Genomic DNA, 19,044 nt, shown 5'->3' on the forward strand with positions numbered 1-19,044 from the left:
CTAATTTTAAAACAAGATTACAAAAAAGGTGATAAAATTCAAAATAAAGCATGATTTTTTTTCCATTAAAAATGCTTTTTTATATATAGACTAAACTAAGCAAAAAAGTGGTTTGTTATAATAAACAAGCAAAAAGGGATCCAAAAGGTGTATACAAAAAAAACCCATGAATCCTTAAAAATGTCACTCTGTCCTGCAAAGAATGCGGCCCCTCTCAATTTTTTTTTTCTACATGCGGCCCATACACCCAGCTGAGCTGGAGACCCCTGGACTAGACCATGAGAATAGCAGATCAGATAAGAACATGTGCATCTGACAGTAATAGGAGGAACACAAAATAATGACGTTCCAAAATGTGATGATTATTTGATTTTAATAAATGTTGTTTTGTTTTTTTTAAAACCAAATTTTTATTTCTTTTCTTGTAGTGGTAAAATAGGGTACAGAATGAAGAAAATAAGGGTCAACAAATCAAAATATCAAATAACATAGTCTCTACAATTTATCGATCAAACATTTGTCACGGTCATCAAATTTGCTCCTTCCCCGTTCTTCGTCAATGTATAAATGTTGATTTTTTTTTTGTTCAAGAATAAAATGTGGATTGTTGTTTATGGGAAAAATATAAGACATCCCCTGAAAATAAGCCTGGAGCAAAATATAATATAAGACCCTGTCTTATTTTCGGGTAAACACGGTATAGATGAAGTTAATTAAATATTTGAGTCACTTGTAGAAAGGAGGACAGAAACTTTAACAGTGAGCCACAGGCTGCACTGCTAGGTATAGGATGATGTTTTTTCGGCCATGTCCTATAGATTTCAGGTGGTCAGGAGAGTCTAAACGTTTGATATCCAGCATAAATGTGGAGCAGCATTGTCCTCCCTTCACTAAAGGAAGCAGTTCTCCGATGTCAGCAGACTCTGAAACACTCGACTATTGTGACTTACGATTCAGGAGCCTTCTACTGATGAAGCCATTGGAGATCCTCCTTCCTTTTGGAAGGATCTGTATATAAATCCACGGTCACACATCTTTAGTTTGTGCTCAACTGGCTTGGCGTCGGCCAGGCATGGATTAACAAGCCGGGGTTGTCTTCATAGAAGTCCCCTGTGGACGGCTGACCCGCCATCAGCTTTATGCCGCACAATGCACACGGCTCTGGAGAATTGCCACATCACGGACTTATTTATCTTTCCGAGTGAAATCTTCCCCTTTGTTTAAGAGGAAAGAAAATTCTACAAGGAGGACATAACAGAGTACAGAGATCGGTGTGACCGCAGGAAGGGAGGACTGAAGATTATCGGATGAATGGCAAGACTATGAACAGATAGAGAATATCTGAGGATTAGGAAATGATTGAGGTCAGTGCATGACCATTTACTATATGATCAAATCGCTTCCTAAAGCTCAATGTGGCCAAAACTGAACTGATCATCTTTCCTCCGTCTCACCTACACTCTCTACCTGATCTACCTATTACAATAAATAACATCACGCTCTCCCCAGCACACAAGGTTCGGTGCCTCGGAGTGACCTTTGACTCTGCCTTGTCCTTCATACCACACATCCAATCCCTCACCACCTCCTGCCGTCTTCAACTCAAAAATATTTCCAGAATCCGCCCTTTCCTCAATTCCCAATCTACAAAAATGCTAGTGCCGCCCTCGTAATCTCCCGCCTCGACTACTGAAACATCCTCAGTTTCCCTTCTTACACGCTCGCCCCTCTCCAGTCCATCCTTAATTCTGCTGCCCGAATGATCCACCTCTCTCCTCAACACCACCCCGCTTCTCCCCTCTGCAAATCCCTCCATTGGCTCCCAATCCTCCACCGTATCCAATTCAAATTACTAACACTGACTTACAAAGTCGTCCATAATCTGTCTCCTCCATATATCTCTGAACTAATCTCCTGCTACACTCCAACACGTCACCTCCGGTAGTCCCAAGATCTCCTTCTCTCCTCCTCTCTCATTCGCTCCTCACGCAACCGACTCCAAGACTTCTCCCGAGCATCTCCAGTCTCCTGGAACTCGCTGCCTCAACACGTCAGACTATCTGCTACACTTACAAACTTCAAACGGAACCTGAAAACTCATCTGTTCAGAAATGCCTATAACCTTCAATGACCCCACTGCTTCACTACCACCACCGTGCGGAGCTGCCGCCCAACCTACACCCCACCTACTGTCTCCTCCCCAAAATCCTATAGAATGTAAGCCCGCAAGGGTAGGGCCCTCTTCCCTCTGTACTAGTCTGTCTATTGAAACTTGTGTATGTATTCTGTATGTAACCCCCTTCTCATGTACAGCAACATGGAATCAATGGTGCTCTATAAATAAATAATAATAAAAATATTAATAATAATCAGAAGTGACATCAGAAATCACTTTTCCTAATGTCACTTTTGCAATAACAACCGCAAAAACCGAACACCGAAAAGTACCAATATTTGCGCTAGTCAATCAGACCATTACATTTAGTTCTCTTGGTTAGGACCACCCACATGATTATCGCTCAGATTTGTACAGAGCCAAACCTGCTTACTCAGTGTTACAAGTCACAGGTAGGCTATGTTCACACCAATGGAGTACTACCAACTGCAGAAGACCACGCGGCCACTATGGGGCCTGTGAGTCACCCCACCAGCAAATTACCCCCCACCCCTGCTCGGCATTGTAGTTGCCGAACAATTGAACACAATGATGAAAAAGGGTGCAATCTCGCGGGGGATTTCTTTAGGTTTCGAACCCAGGAAAGAACGGACGCCAACCCGACCAACCATACTATACCCCACTTCTGGGGATGCAGTACCACAATCTTTTTAATAGCAGCACCCCGCGTGTCCGGGATCAAAGGGGTGACCCTTAGGGTTGCTAATCAGTACAATAATATGGCTAACTATCTCATACTGGGGACTCGACTTCCCTTCTTTTATATCCTGTCCTATCCTCCTCCTTTCTCTTAACCCATTATTTGCCTAACAAAGTGCCAGGGCAGCCGTCCCTAACCCACACTGCCACCTGGTAGCCATTTACCAGATTCACAATACATTAGAGTACATTACAATAAACCTTGGGTGTGCCGGCTATTTCTGAAGGGGGGTGGCGCAGCCTTGACCCCCTACATATGTAACAAGAGGGGATGAAGGAAAAAGCAGACCACACCAACTCTTCCCATACAGAAGATGCCAGAGAAATGGGGGATAGGACATGCTGAATTTGAGCACTGAATCCTTGGTTCTCAGGGGAGATAAGTTGATACTGGAGGTGTCTGATAGCGGCTTACTCCCCTCTCCCCATTGAAAACATATGCCCACTTGATTGCATGGATGGGGACATTGGGAGGAACATGAATAAGCAATTGTCCGTCTGCAATTTACAAGGCCAAGTCTGAGTTGCAGAATATCTCACATTTTGAAACTGAAAAGCCACAAAGACAATAAAACAAAACATGTAAACAATGCAGAACGTTTCTACCTTCCATCCCTTTAATATCCTCATAAAATGCATTGGCAGTAGATTTATCAGCTCAGAACACTGAATAGTTGCCATGGATTCCAGCACATTCTGTACCAAGACGTTTCTTCTTTTCTGCTTTTTTTTTCTCACTTTTATAATACTGTAACTTGGAACAAAACTTTGCCAAAAACTCAAGAACTCCCAACGCATTTTGGGCTAAAGGAAAATAGGAATCAAATCCTATCACGGTTCCAGCGCATCTGACCCAGATTTGACGTAGGAATAACTGTGGGCGCTGAATTATCGGGATAAACACAGTAAGTTCTTGTGTTCTGCGCGAGTCGGGGCCGCACCAACGTGTACAAAGGTTTATAGAGAGAACAGCACATCGCAGCGTCATCGAACGGTCATACAGCGCTGAAAGCAAAGACTATCCAAAGAAGAATAAGCGGGAGATTCACACTATGACACAAATCAATAATACTATAATGCAGACTTACGTCTTCTGTGCGTCATCTCCTCTATACATATGGAATAAAGATTTTATTATGAACACATCACTGATAGCTGATGTATAGAGGACTGCTGGCGGCACGGTGGCTCAGTGGTTAGCACTGTAGTCTTGTGGTGGCTCAGTGGTTAGCACTGTAGTCTTGTGGTGGCTCAGTGGTTAGCACTGTAGTCTTGTGGTGGCTCAGTGGTTAGCACTGTAGTCTTGTGGTGGCTCAGTGGTTAGCACTGCAGCCTTGCAGCGCTGGAGTCCTGGGTTCAAATCCCTGCAAGGAGTTTGTATGTTCTCCCCGTGTTTGCGTGGGTTTCCTCCGGGTTCTCCGGTTTCCTCCCACACTCCAAAGACATACAGATAGGGACTCTAGATTGTGAGCCCCAATGGGGACAGTGTTGCCAATGTATGTAAAGCGCTGTGGAATTAATAGCGCTATGTAAATGAATATTATTTTTATTATTGTTGGCGTATGTATGTATCGTAGACATCAAAGAACGATGGACTTTGCATTCTAGTTTACACCAGATACAGGAGTTCACACAATAAGATGGCACTCCCTTGCTGTAGCTCACTTGTTAGCTTTGCTGTGTAGACTAGTGCAGGGTCTCTAGAGTCATCTCATTAGCATGAGATGTGATCAGCAGAGTAATCTCATATCATCAGAGGATGTGATCAGCAGAGTCATCTCATAAGAGGATGTGATCAGCAGTCATCTCATCATAAGAAAATGTGATCAGCAGAGTCATCTCATCATAAGAGGACATGATCAGCAGAGTCATCTCATCAAAGAGGACATGATCAGCAGAGTCATCTCATCATAAGAGAACATGATCAGCAGAGTCATCTCATCATAAGAGGACATGATCAGCAGAGTCATCTCATCATAAGAGAACATGATCAGCAGAGTCATCTCATCATAAGAGGATGTGATTAGCAGAGTCATCTCATCATAAGAGGACATAATCAGCAGAGTCATCTCATCATAAGAGGACATAATCAGCAGAGTCATCTCATCATAAGAGGACGTGATCAGCAGAGTCATCTCACTATCATTAGGGGACGACCTGAACCGCAGAGTCATCGCACTATATGGTGAGTCTATCATTAGAGAACGTGATCAGCAGAGTCATTTCCTTATCAGCAAAGTATGTGGTCAGCAGAGTCATTTCATCATCAGTAGACTATGTGGTCAGCAGAGTCAATTCCTTATCAGCAGAGTATGTGATCAGCAGAGTCATTTCATCATCAGTAGACTATGTGGTCAGCAGTGTTGTTTCATCATCAGTAGACTATGTGGTCAGCAGAGTCATTTCCTTATCAGCAGAGTATGTGATCAGCAGAGTCATTTCATCATCAGTAGACTATGTGGTCAGCAGTGTCATTTCAGTATGTGGTCAGCAGAGTAATTTCATTACTATTCAAGGACATGGTAAGCAGAGTCATCTTATTATAGCGGTATTATAACAGATGGTGGCACTATTGTGCGGCTGGAGCCCTAGTTAAGGCAGGATAGGAATACTAGGCACATCACACACAGATGTGGTTCTGAACGCTTCTCCAGTCCTTGGGGAAGGGGCTGTTCTACGTCTATTGTTTCCGCAGAATATATATCATATATAATGGAACAAAGTATTGGTATCATTGGTATGTTTTATGTACAAAATTGGGTTATTCCTTCTCAAAAATGGTAAGATACAGTATATTGGGTTATGGTCACCACCCTATGGGAGGCACAATGGTCCCACAAGAGGTGGAATGAGACATCAGACAGATTTATCTCCCCAGTTCGGTGAACAATTTCCTTTCCAGCCTTTCAATGTCTCATCAACACCAACCCGGAAGACCAATAAAGCAACCTTTGCATCGGATATCCATAAATCCTTTATAACGCTTAATGGAGACTCCAATAAAAAGGTTGTTTACAGGAATCCTACGTAATCAGCAATGAAGGAAGCCGTGAAACCGTGTGACCGGCTTGTTAAACCTCCTCCTATACGAAGGCTTTGATTCAATACGGGGCTTACTGGTTGGGATTTTTAGGGGGAATATGAAATCAATGAGAAGGATTTGGACATCCTCCAAACACACAATGATAGGTAAGAAATGGGCATGTGATGATGATACTATATAAATAATACACCATAGAATCCAGTGGAGACAATGTAACCCAACACACGTGTCCAAGATTGCCATCACCGAATCATAGCGTCAATATAGCGCTGCTAAAGCCAGTGCATAAACGAGGGATGACCAGCTGGATACTTTTAATTGCCTAATTAGAAAGGTCATTGTTTTGGCTCTTGTACATTCCAGCTGTTAACGAGGAATTAATTACCAAGAAATTAATTCTTTCCCATTGCACGTGTGACCTTAGTAAGGAATAAAAGGAAAAGACACAAAGCCATGACGTGAGCGAGATAGAAGAACCGTCAAAAAGATCATCGTGGAAATGTAACACAATCACTCGTCTCCTTACAAGTCACCTATGGGTTTATGAATAATTATGGAAATGTAATTGGGGCTCATGAATAATTTCCCAAGGAGGCGGTAAATATTGGAAACACAAAGGCAAGGATATATCACAGCTAAGAATATATAGTGAACTTTGTTTAAAAAATAAATTAATAACACCATATTATGTATATATATATATATATATATATACATATACATACATATATATATATATATATATACATATATATACACATACATACATATATATATATATAGTGAACTTAGAAAATCAAATAAAAATAATAGAGAATAATGATAATAATGGTAGTATATATATACATATATATATATATATATATATATATACACACATACATACACACACACTGTATATATAGTGAACTTAGAAAATACAGTAAAAATAAAATAATGATATAATAATGAATAATAATGATATATAATGATAATAGTAACAATAATTTTATATATTATAATATATATATATATATATATATTATATATATATATACACACACACACACATATATATATATTATATATATATATCATTACTATTATAAATATAATATATAAACAAATTCTAAATATTATAAATATTACTCATACCAATAATAATCATAATAAAAAATAATTACACATATATATATATATATATATATATATATAAATTATATATATAAATATTAAATTATTATATTAGACTATTATAAATATTATATAAATTATAATATATATTATTATTATTATTAATAAGAATAATCAATACATAAAAATAATAATAATAATATACAAACTAAAGTCCATAAAATATTATTTAACAAGAAAAACAAAAAATAAAGAATAACAATCATTAAAAAACAAAAATAAAAAGTAGGAGGGGGGAAACTATAATAAGAGTGATCTAATCGGTGAGTTGGCTTAATAGTAGATCTAGAGGGAGTTTGAGGAGTTAAAGTTTGAGAAGGATAAAGATAGGAGGGGAAGTTCTTAACGACCCAAACCAAGACCTCTAAACAGAATACATAAAATAATAATTTTCAAAAATATTTATCTATTCCCACCATGCGAGCCAAATCAAAGATAAGGGAGGTGGATAAAGCCAATCCTAGAGAGGAATCCCCTCCAAACTATCCCATTTGATGGTGGTTTATATGGGCATTTTGTTTTTTTGCATTATTCTATTATTTTAATCCAAGCAAACAAGGAATGACATTATAGAGGGGAAAGTGGAATGCCTCTTTATGGGATATCGTATATTTCCAGTGATTTGGAACAGACAGGCGGGCATGAAATGATTTACGCTGCGTGTCTGAGATTCTCAGCAGGAGTTCCCGCAGTAACGTTAATATGGATATGGCATCGAGTTTACAGGTTATCTTTTGATCAGAAAATTGGTCCGTGTAATTATTCACATACTGGATGAAATGGTTTCCTTTCATTGTTTTCCTTGAAATGTTCGGAACACATGGGATACATTTCCTTGTGCAATGTACCACTTCTAAATCAACTCCTCCTGGGTTTCATCTACTAGGAATTTATTTAGTTTTTGGATTTTCTTTCATAGCTACAAATGTGAAAAGAACCATTAAGTCCTATATGCTTCAAGAGCAGGATCTGCCATTACATGGCTCAGCCTATATACCCTCCAGATTCTGCCCATACTACAGGATCCTCCAGAACCTGCTAAACCTAAAGACCCCAAAAATCTGCCAAACCTACAATCCCCTCCAGAATCTATCCAACCTACAGACCCCTCTAGAATATATCCACCCCCACAGACTCCTATAGAATATATCCACCATACAGACCCCTATAGAATATATCCACCCTACAGACCACGCCATCTGCTCAACCTACAAACCCCCCATATAAACTAAACAACTTACACAACCCTTCAGAATCTTCCCAACATGGAAACACCCTACAGAATCTACTCAACTTATAGACCCCTACACTATCTGCTAATCCTATAGACCCTTATACTATCTGCCCATTCTACAGATCCCCTACATGATCTGCTCATCTTACAGACCCCTACACTACCTGTCCAACCTACAGACCCCCTACACTTTCTGCCCTACAAGCAGACCCCTACACTATCTGCCCTACAAGCAGATCCCTACACTATCTGCTAATCCTATAGACCCTTATACTATCTGCCCATTCTACACACCCCCTACATGATTTGCCCATCTTACAGAGCCCTACACTATCTGCCCATTCTACAGATCCCCTATATGATCTGCTCAACTTTCTGCCCTACAAGCAGACTCCTACACTAGATGCCCAACCTACAGACCCCCTACACTTTCTACCCTACAAGCAGACCCCTACACTTTCTGGCCTACAAGCAGATCCCTAGACGAGATGCCCCACCTACAGACCCCTACACTAGATGCCCAACCTACAGACCCCTACACTAGATGCCCAACCTACAGAGACCTTCACTATGTGCCCAAACCACAAACCCCTACACTATGTGTCCATCCTACAGACCCCTACACTATCTGCCCAAGCTACAGACCCCTACACTATCTGCCCAAGCTACAGACCCCTACACTATCTGCCCAAGCTACAGACCCCTACACTATCTGCCCAACCTACAGACCCCTACATCATCCGCCCTATAAGCAGACCCCTACACTAGATGCCCAACCCACAAACCCCTACACTATGTGTCCATCCTACAGACCCCTACACAATTTTCTTATCTTACAGGTTATCACTATCTGCCCAACCTACAAAACCATAAAACAAGCCGCTCGACATATAGACCCCGACACTATCTGCCCAACCTACAGACCCCGACACTATCTGCCCAACCTACAGACCCCGACACCATCTGCCCAACCTACAGACCCCGACACCATCTGCCCAACCTACAGACCCCGACACCATCTGCCCAACCTACAGACCCCGACACCATCTGCCCAACCTACAGACCCCGACACCATCTGCCCAACCTACAGACCCCGACACCATCTGCCCAACCTACAGACCCCGACACCATCCGCCCAACCTACAGACCCCGACACCATCCGCCCAACCTACAGACCCCGACACCATCTGCCCAACCTACAGACCCCGACACCATCTGCCCAACCTACAGACCCCGACACCATCCGCCCAACCTACAGACCCCGACACCATCCGCCCAACCTACAGACCCCGACACTATCCGCCCAACCTACAGACCCCGACACTATCCGCCCAACCTACAGACCCCTACACTATCCGCCCAACCTACAGACCCCTACACTATCCGCCCAACCTACAGACCCCTACACTATCCGCCCAACCTACAGACCCCTACACTATCCGCCCAACCTACAGACCCCTACACTATCCGCCCAACCTACAGACCCCTACACTATCCGCCCAACCTACAGACCCCTACACTATCCGCCCAACCTACAGACCCCTACACTATCCGCCCAACCTACAGACCCCTACACTATCTGCCCAACCTACAGACCCCTACACTATCTGCCCAACCTACAGACCCCTACACTATCTGCCCAACCTACAGACCCCTACACTATCTGCCCAACCTACAGACCCCTACACTATCTGCCCAACCTACAGACCCCTACACTATCTGCCCAACCTACAGACCCCTACACTATCTGCCCAACCTACAGACCCCTACACTATCTGCCCAACCTACAGACCCCTACACTATCTGCCCAACCTACAGACCCCTACACTATCTGCCCAACCTACAGACCCCTACACTATCTGCCCAACCTACAGACCCCTACACTATCTGCCCAACCTACAGACCCCTACACTATCTGCCCAACCTACAGACCCCTACACTATCTGCCCAACCTACAGACCCCTACACTATCTGCCCAACCTACAGACCCCTACACTATCTGCCCAACCTACAGACCCCTACACTATCTGCCCAACCTACAGACCCCTACACTATCTGCCCAACCTACAGACCCCTACACTATCTGCCCAACCTACAGACCCCTACACTATCTGCCCAACCTATAGACCCCTACACTATCTGCCCAACCTATAGACCCCTACATTATCCGCCCAACGTACAGACCCCTACACCATCTGCCCAAACTACAGACCCCTACACCATCTGCCCAGCCTACAGACCTCTACACTATCCGCCCAACCTTCAGACCCCTACGCTATCCACACAACCTACAGACCCCTACACAACCTTCCCAAATTACAGATCTATATAAACTACTGAACCTACAGAATCCTACACAATGTGCTGACTACGTAGACCCTTTCAGACTGTGTCTATCCTTCCCACCCCTCCAGTATCTGCCAAATCTACAGAAACCTCCAGACTCTGCCCAACCTTCAGACCCCCCCCTCTCCATGTATATTACTATAACAGACCATAGAGAAAGGACGGGGTCTTCAGTGTCAAAAATGTCTCACATTAGCCAACTAGGATAAAGTTTTGACTAGTGTCTATAGAGTCAAGTCATTTAATACCGACCCATCTGTGCAAACAAATGGGATACGATTAGGCTCAGTTTACTCTGTTACTAGGAGGCAAACACTGAAGCCAGACACCTATACTGTAAAAAAAGGTAATACGCCCTCAGATGTAGCTGAGCCGACTTTGTAGGGCGCAGCTCTGCTGCATTTGTTCGTGGCAGTACCCCCTTCTGGAATAATCGGTGCCATGGGTATTTTGCCAGGTATCATTACATTTAATTATATCTGCCTCCTCCACCTCTGCCATTGTTTTATGGCGCCCCAGGTATTTTTCGGATCTATTAACACCCCTGGCCTGACAGATCTAGAACTGTTCATCTACAGAGCTGATTTTATAATGAGGCGCAATGTATTATGAAATGCTACTGCGTTATCTATCGCCTTACATAGGACTGCAGATAAATCTCATCCATTATCTTCAGTTACCATGGTGCACAAATGACGCAGCTCTAAAGTAGCACACATTCAGCTCTGCTACATCTCTAAGGGCAAATCAATGATTAAATCAATAATTATGGTAATGGAAGACTCTTCTTGTTAAAATAGACCTTAGTAACTTTATCGGTTATGGGGTCTTCCCATTTAGAGTCAAAAAAAGCCCCTCAATTATAAATGAGAGGAAGCATTTAAATTGATAAAGAAATGATGAATGAGCCACAATGGAGTCCGGACGCCTGAGCCCCGAGTCAAATGGACACGAAATAAATGGAATATGCTAAACCGGAGAACGAGTACATCTGCTGTGAATAATTATCCCGTCATTATTCCGTCCCATAGAGAAAAGGTAAAGTGGGTCCAGAGAGGACGGGGCCGGACGCTCAGCCCCAAACAAAAGCCAAAAAGAGGAGTCTATGTGGAGCAGGTCACAGTCCACCACCCCCAGAAAATCAACATCAGCCCCCCTGCAAATAGGGGGAACGCAAAACACAATCAGTGGAAATCCTTCTGTTCTATAAACTGATACATTCAGCCAACATTTCTGCTGGAGGCAGATCTAATATCCATCATCTCATATCAACATTCTTCTTCTATATCCATCATCCATCTGATATCTGTCCATCAACCTATTATCTATCTAGGTAATATCCAATATCCCGCTCATGCAGATCTAATATCCATTATCTCATCTCTACCAATCTATTTCTTCTATATGTATCTATCATTCATCTGATATCTGCACATCAACCTATTATCTATGTAGGTAATATCCAATATCCCTCTCATATCTAGCTATATTACATCTAATCTATAGAGCCCATATGTATATATTATCTCTAATATGTATCAATCTCACATCTGTTTATCTAATATGTATTTATCTCTGTTTAAAAGTATCAATCCTGTTATTTAATTAGAACTGGTGCAAACTTAGGAGATAAACAGATACCAGAGGGATAGATAGAAGATAGAGGGATAGATACAAGATAGAGGGATAGATACAAGATAGAGGGATAGATACAAGATAGAGGGATAGATACAAGATAGAGGGATAGATACAAGATAGAGGGATAGATACAAGATAGAGGGATAGATACAAGATAAAGGGATAGATACAAGATAAAGGGATAGATACAAGATAAAGGGATAGATACAAGATAGAGGGATAGATACAAGATAGAGGGATAGATACAAGATAGAGGGATAGATACAAGATAGATACAAGATAGAGGGATAGATCGATAGATAATAGATGGATAGATAGATGGATAGATAGAGGGATAGATAGAGGGATAGATAGAGGGATAGATAGAGGGATAGATAGAGGGATAGATAGAGGGATAGATAGAGGGATAGATAGAGGGATAGATAGAGGGATAGATAGATAGAGGGATAGATAGATAGAGGGATAGATAGATAGAGGGATAGATAGAGGGATAGATAGATAGATAGATAGATAGATAGATAGATAGATAGATAGATAGATAGATAGAGGGATAGATACAAGATAGAGGGATAGATACAAGAGAAATATATATCTATAAAATAGAGGGATAGATACAATATAGATAGATAGAAGGATAGATCGATAGATAGATACAAGAGAGGGATGGATGGCTAGACAGACAGGGATGAATAGATACATAGGCAGATAAAGAGGGATAGATAGATGGATAGATAGATGCAAGACAGAGGGATGGATAGATATAAGATAGAAGGATGGTAGATACAAGAGAGGGATGGATGAACAGATAAATAAAAGAATAGATAGAAGATAGAGGGATGCAGAGATAATAGATAGTGATGGATAGAAAATAGAAGAGAAAGGGACAGATGGATATATAGAAGAAAGAGGAATGGATAGATAGATACAGAGTAGATTGAATGACTAGAAATGCACTAGATAAATAATGGTTGGTTGGATGGATAAAGATAGATTCTGTAGGAAAGGGATAGATCATGTACACTAAATAGAAAAAGTCATGAGATGATGATATAGATAGATTCCAATGTATAGTTATATGTCTATAGATTCCAATGTATAGCTGTATGTCTATATATGATGTATAGCTGAAGGTCTACATACAATGTATAGCAGTAGGTCTATATACAATGTATAGCTGTAGGTCTATATACAATGTATAGCTGTAGATCTATATACAATGTATAGCTGTAGATCTATATACAATGTATAGCTGTAGATCTATATACAATGCATAGCTGTAGGACTATATACAATGTATAGCTGTAGATTTATATACAATGTATAGCTGTAGATCTATATACAATGTATAGCTGTAGGACTATATACAATGTATAGCTGTAGGTCTATATACAATGTATAGCTGTAGATCTATATACAATGTATAGCTGTAGATCTATATACAATGTATAGCTGTAGGTCTATATACAATGTATAGCTGTAGATCTATATACAATGTATAGCTGTAGGACTATATACAATGTATAGCTGTAGGTCTATATACAATGTATAGCTGTAGGTCTATATACAATGTATAGCTGTAGGTCTATATACAATGTATAGCTGTAGATCTATATACAATGCATAGCTGTAGATCTATATACAATGTATAGCTGTAGGTCTATATACAATATATAGCTGTAGGTCTATATACAATGTATAGCTGTAGGTCCATATACAATGTATAGCTGTAGGTCCATATACAATGTATAGCTGTAGATCTATATACAATGTATAGCTGTAGGTCTATATACAATGTATAGCTGTAGATCTATATACAATGTATAGCTGTAGGACTATATACAATGTATAGCTGTAGGACTATATACAATGTATAGCTGTAGGTCTATATACAATGTATAACTGTAGGTCTATATACAATATATAGCTGTAGGTCTATATATAATGTATAGCTGTAGGTCTATATACAATGTATAGCTGTAGATCTATATACAATGTATAGCTGTAGATCTATATACAATGTATAGCTGTAGATCTATATACAATGTATAGCTGTAGGACTATATACAATGTATAGCTGTAGGTCTATATACAATGTATAACTGTAAGTCTATATACAATGTATAGCTGTAGATCTATATACAATGTATAGCTGTAGGTCTATATACAATATATAGCTGTAGGTCTACCTATATACAATGTATAGCTGTAGGTCTATATACAACGTATATTAAGGAATAACATTTGGAACTCCAGAATGGAGTTCCAAATGTTATTCCTTAATGTTAGTAGTTTTTCGTTTGTGAACCCTCCCCATACACACCTATTGCCAATCCACATTATACGCATATATAGCCTGGGTCTCAGCGTCCCATACACGGTAAGTTTTTTAACTGCATGAGAGGACACACACAAGCTAGGGACCCCAACGTAGAGAAATACTTTGGCGTAGTGTTGGGGCTCTTCTGCATTGATCAATTCAGTAGCTAAATTTCTCTTTATTCATATATTCATGGCAGTAATGCAGGTTCCATTTTTCACATTTCATTCTTACAAATAGCTATTGAATTTTTCATGTCAGTATTCACACAGCAGTTTCTGCTATTCCATGTATTCCCCTTCCATAGTCACTGGTGTGCATACCTTATCTCCCCATATATATACAACGTATAGCTGTAGGTCTATATACAATGTATAGCTGTAGGACTACATACAATGTATAGCTGTAGGACTATATACAATGTATAGCTGTAGGACTATATACAATGTATAGCTGTAGATCTATATACAATGTATAGCTGTAGGACTATATACAATGTATAGCTGTAGGACTATATACAATGTATAGCTGTAGATCTATATACAATGTATAGCTGTAGGGCTATATACAATGTATAGCTGTAGGACTATATACAATGTATAGCTGTAGATCTATATACAATGTATAGCTGTAGGGCTATATACAATGTATAGCTGTAGGACTATATACAATGTATAGCTGTAGGACTATATACAATGTATAGCTGTGGATCTACATATAATGTATAGCTGTAGGTCTATATATAATGTACAGCTGTAGGTATATATAATGTACAGCTGTAGGTCTATATATAATGTATAGCTGTAGGTTTATATACAATGTATAGCTATAGGTCTATATATTTATATATAATGTATAGCTGTAGGTCCACATATAATGTATAGCTGTAGGTCTACATATAATGTATAGCTGTAGGTCTATACAATGTCCATGCCATATATCTCCTTTGTATCCCAGTCTATGATTACGTTACAGAGTATACAGTATACAGTGTTCTATCCCCGCCACCTACCCGCAGGCTGCGGCTACTCGGCGCTGTCCTCCATGCTGCTGCCCCTCCGCCTTCTGCTCTGCTGCTCAGCCTGACAACACATTGGGAGTCACTTCAGTGAAATGAGCAGTGGGGCTTTGTCAGAGCCTTTACAGCAGAGCCACACATCAAGCAGCAGGCTGAGAAGAAGTCTACTGTGCAAGCCATCAGCAGAACAAGTGTGATTCCTGCCCTTTCTGGCTGGGGCTTTCAGAACTCCCTCCTTCTTCCCAAATCTTCTTTTCTTTTCCAGGGATAAGATCCAGTGCACACAAGGGTTTCCAGTCTTCCCCTTTCTTCTCTTAAATGACCCTTTGTAGCAGCAGCAGTGTTATGTCCAATTTGCTGTGTAAGATCTTGTAAAGGAAATAGTGAGCCCTATGGAGAGCTTGCCAGCCTGCGCCTGCCTGTGCCAGAATGTGCTTGTTGCAGAGCAGCCTCTGCTGAATGCTAATGACTGCAGTGATGTCAGCAGCCATCCCCAGCCTGCCCTGGGACCCTTCACTGGTCACTGGCTGCCTGCTATCAGCCATTTACATACAAATCGACCTCCCCTAACAGATCAATAATCCCTCTGGGTGTTTAACCCAAACACAATCCATTGAAACTTGTGCACGGAGAAGTCGTGTTACCAAACATCTGGCAACGGTACAATAATTAAGAGGGGAACGATAAAACGCTGCTTTTTTTTTTTCCAACAGATCTAGTTGGTCGACGACCAAACACGAACATATTTTCCGTATTAAGTTACCGCTTTGTATCCAGCATCTGTTTTATGTTGCTTTTTTATCTTAAGTGGACGTGGGTTATTTGAGGCAGCCTTTTAGATTACAGGGGTTGAAGATTGGACACAAAAATATCTTAAAATACATCCTCAAAAGTTGTTTCAACAGTTGGGTATGGAAAAGATTTTCTTTATTGATTCTAAAAGGATTTTTTTTTTTTTTTTTATATTTATACAACGTATCTCTTCAGATCGGTGCTGATCCACTGATTCTGGAACAGTTTTTCTTTTTCTTCTGCGCCCCTCCGTTCCAAAGTTACGTCCTCCGTTAATTAAAGGAACAACTGGGCGTGTTGCATAGAACTCTGCGGGTGTGTGCTTTCTCTCCCCTGACACTAGCCAATCAAAACACGGCCACACCCACAATGAAGTTCCGTGGTATACACCCAGTTGGTTGAATGAAAAAAGTTGCACTAATAATATCAAGGGACATAACTTTGGAACGGAGGGGCTCAGAAGAAAAAGAAAAACAGTTCCAGAATCGGTGGATCGGCGGCAATTACAAGAGGTACTCTGTTTCTGGTTAAAAAATGAATGAAAGGTCCCCTTTAAGGGGCTGCTTGATTAAATAAACACTTTTATTGCCCTATTATGACATTCTGCATTGAAGGGGTTTTCTCAAAATCTTAAGTTATCTATTAGAGAATTTATATGTGTAGGTTCACACCATGTTTTGTTCGATCCGCAGGTATCTTATATTAGGTGTTGTCTCCACTTTACCAGACATCTAATTAAAGGGTTATTCCCAATATTCCCAGTGGCGTGAATTGAAGCTCATGGACCCCAATGAAAACGCTACAACAGGGCCCCAATTATTGCAAATCTTTAATAGAATTGGTCTTTTCATATATACGTCAAGAAGATTTTTTGGGCCCCCTAGGCTCCATGGCCTGCACCTATTGTCGTTATGGGCTTGGTTATTTTCTAACCACAGCATAGGGGGAGAACAATTGTTTAATAACCGAGACCCTCGGTGATTCCTAAAAATCCTTGAATCAAGCAGAGGACCTCCACTCTATTCATTGTCAATAGGACTGGAGGAAATAGCGGAGGTCTGTAATCTGCTTTCTCCATCAGTCCCATAGATGATGAATGGAGCATAGGTTGCACATGCACACTTCTGCTCCATTGAACACCTGCTCTGCAAAGCCATGGTTTTCAGGGTTCCAGGATCTCGTTTTGATGATCGATGAGGGTCCCGTCAATCAAACACCAGTAATCAAGAAGTGATCATCCAATCCTGCAGATAGGGAATACCTTCCAATACTGGGTAAAACCCTTTTACTGAGAAGCTCTATTATTTAGAACCGTCGCCACAGAAAGAAGCAGCTAGAAAAAGTGTCTCCAGTTTTGGAGGACTCTGCTTTATTACTTAAATCACCCACAGATCTTGAATGGCCAACATGTAATACTTCATTTCCCCTCTGGAGGCACTGCAGAGTATATTTTACAGATCACAGTTATCACTGGGGATCTCCGCAAAAAGAAAAGTAGATTTTTCCAACAAAAAAAAAAAAAAAGGCTTTTTAGATATGGACAGCCCCTTAAACTAACTTATGTAAGCTATGGATAAAGGTGGTCAACGTATTATTGATATGACCATTATAACCTGAGAGTTCTTGGCAAGGTAATACAAGAGTCTATGGTCCTGCATTAGCAATGGTGGTTGGTAAAACAGAAACTTTCATGTACATGAAAAAAAACAAAAAAAAAAAACCATGGAATCGATGGGAAACTTTGCTGACTGTCATGGTGGCATTAGGCTCTGTTCAGATTGCAGATTCTGACACTCTGCCTGATGGTTTCTCTGATGTCTGGGATCAACACAGGCAGACTCAGGCGTCGGCCTGCTGTGTGCTGATTCATAGGCAGGCTCGCAAGAGTTAATCTCTGCTGATCTGATTGCTTCTTTAATCACATGTTGTGGGAAGACTTATCACATTTGCTCCCTCCTATTTATGTTGGTTGAATCCTTCTATCCTTGCTAGCTATAGTTTATTCTATGTTGGTCTGTGATGTGTGGTGTCCCAGAATCTTTTTGTTGAAAGTTGTGCTTATTACTTGCTGCGGTTGTAAAGTTTACTCCTGCTTTGTAGCTTCCTTCCAGCTCTTGTTTTTCTCCAGAATCTCTTATACCTTTGTGTGTGCACGCTGTGTGACAGTTTTGTTTTTCTCTTCTCTGTCTATATCTGTGGGTTTCATCACACTCCTGTCCCATCCCTCCCTGGGAGAAGGGGGAAATCAGATCAGGACTGGTCAGGAGCAGGGCCAGGAAGGAGAGTCAGGCCTCTCCACCATCAAGAGTATCCCTGAGATTAGGGATAGCATAGGGCCCCCTAGCTTGAGGGCAGCTTAGGAACCCCGATTCCCCACTATTTCAAAGTCATCATGACAGTAATTTATGACATTTACCTAGTATTAGATTTTTAGGTACAGATTTCCCATGTACGGCTAGAGACTTTTTTTTTTTTTTTTTTTAATCAGAACACCAGTAATGTAGAATTCTCACAATTCCCAAAATATTAGATCCCTCATCTAATCAGGGTCACACATCTGTGCCCGTGACCTCCTTCTGCCATAGATGGTTTTCATTTTCAGAAAAGT

General features: G+C 40.8%; 1 protein-coding gene across 4 annotated transcripts in view; it reads right to left on the reverse strand.

Annotated features, from left to right (window-relative positions):
* The window catches only part of PRICKLE2 (prickle planar cell polarity protein 2), a 336,416-nt gene that overhangs the window by 93,701 nt on the left and 223,671 nt on the right, over positions 1-19,044 (reverse strand). The window contains exon 1 of one of the 4 annotated variants that reach the window (XM_075321375.1): positions 15,639-16,108. The exons of the other annotated variants lie outside the window; for them this stretch is intronic. The gene's annotated coding sequence lies outside the window, so the exon portion shown is untranslated. Of the gene's footprint in view, positions 1-15,638; positions 16,109-19,044 lie in introns of those variants that run through there. 4 annotated transcript variants of the gene reach the window in all.

This window comes from Anomaloglossus baeobatrachus, chromosome 8 (assembly GCF_048569485.1).
Source record: "Anomaloglossus baeobatrachus isolate aAnoBae1 chromosome 8, aAnoBae1.hap1, whole genome shotgun sequence".
Classification (NCBI taxonomy): Eukaryota; Metazoa; Chordata; class Amphibia; order Anura; family Aromobatidae; genus Anomaloglossus; species Anomaloglossus baeobatrachus.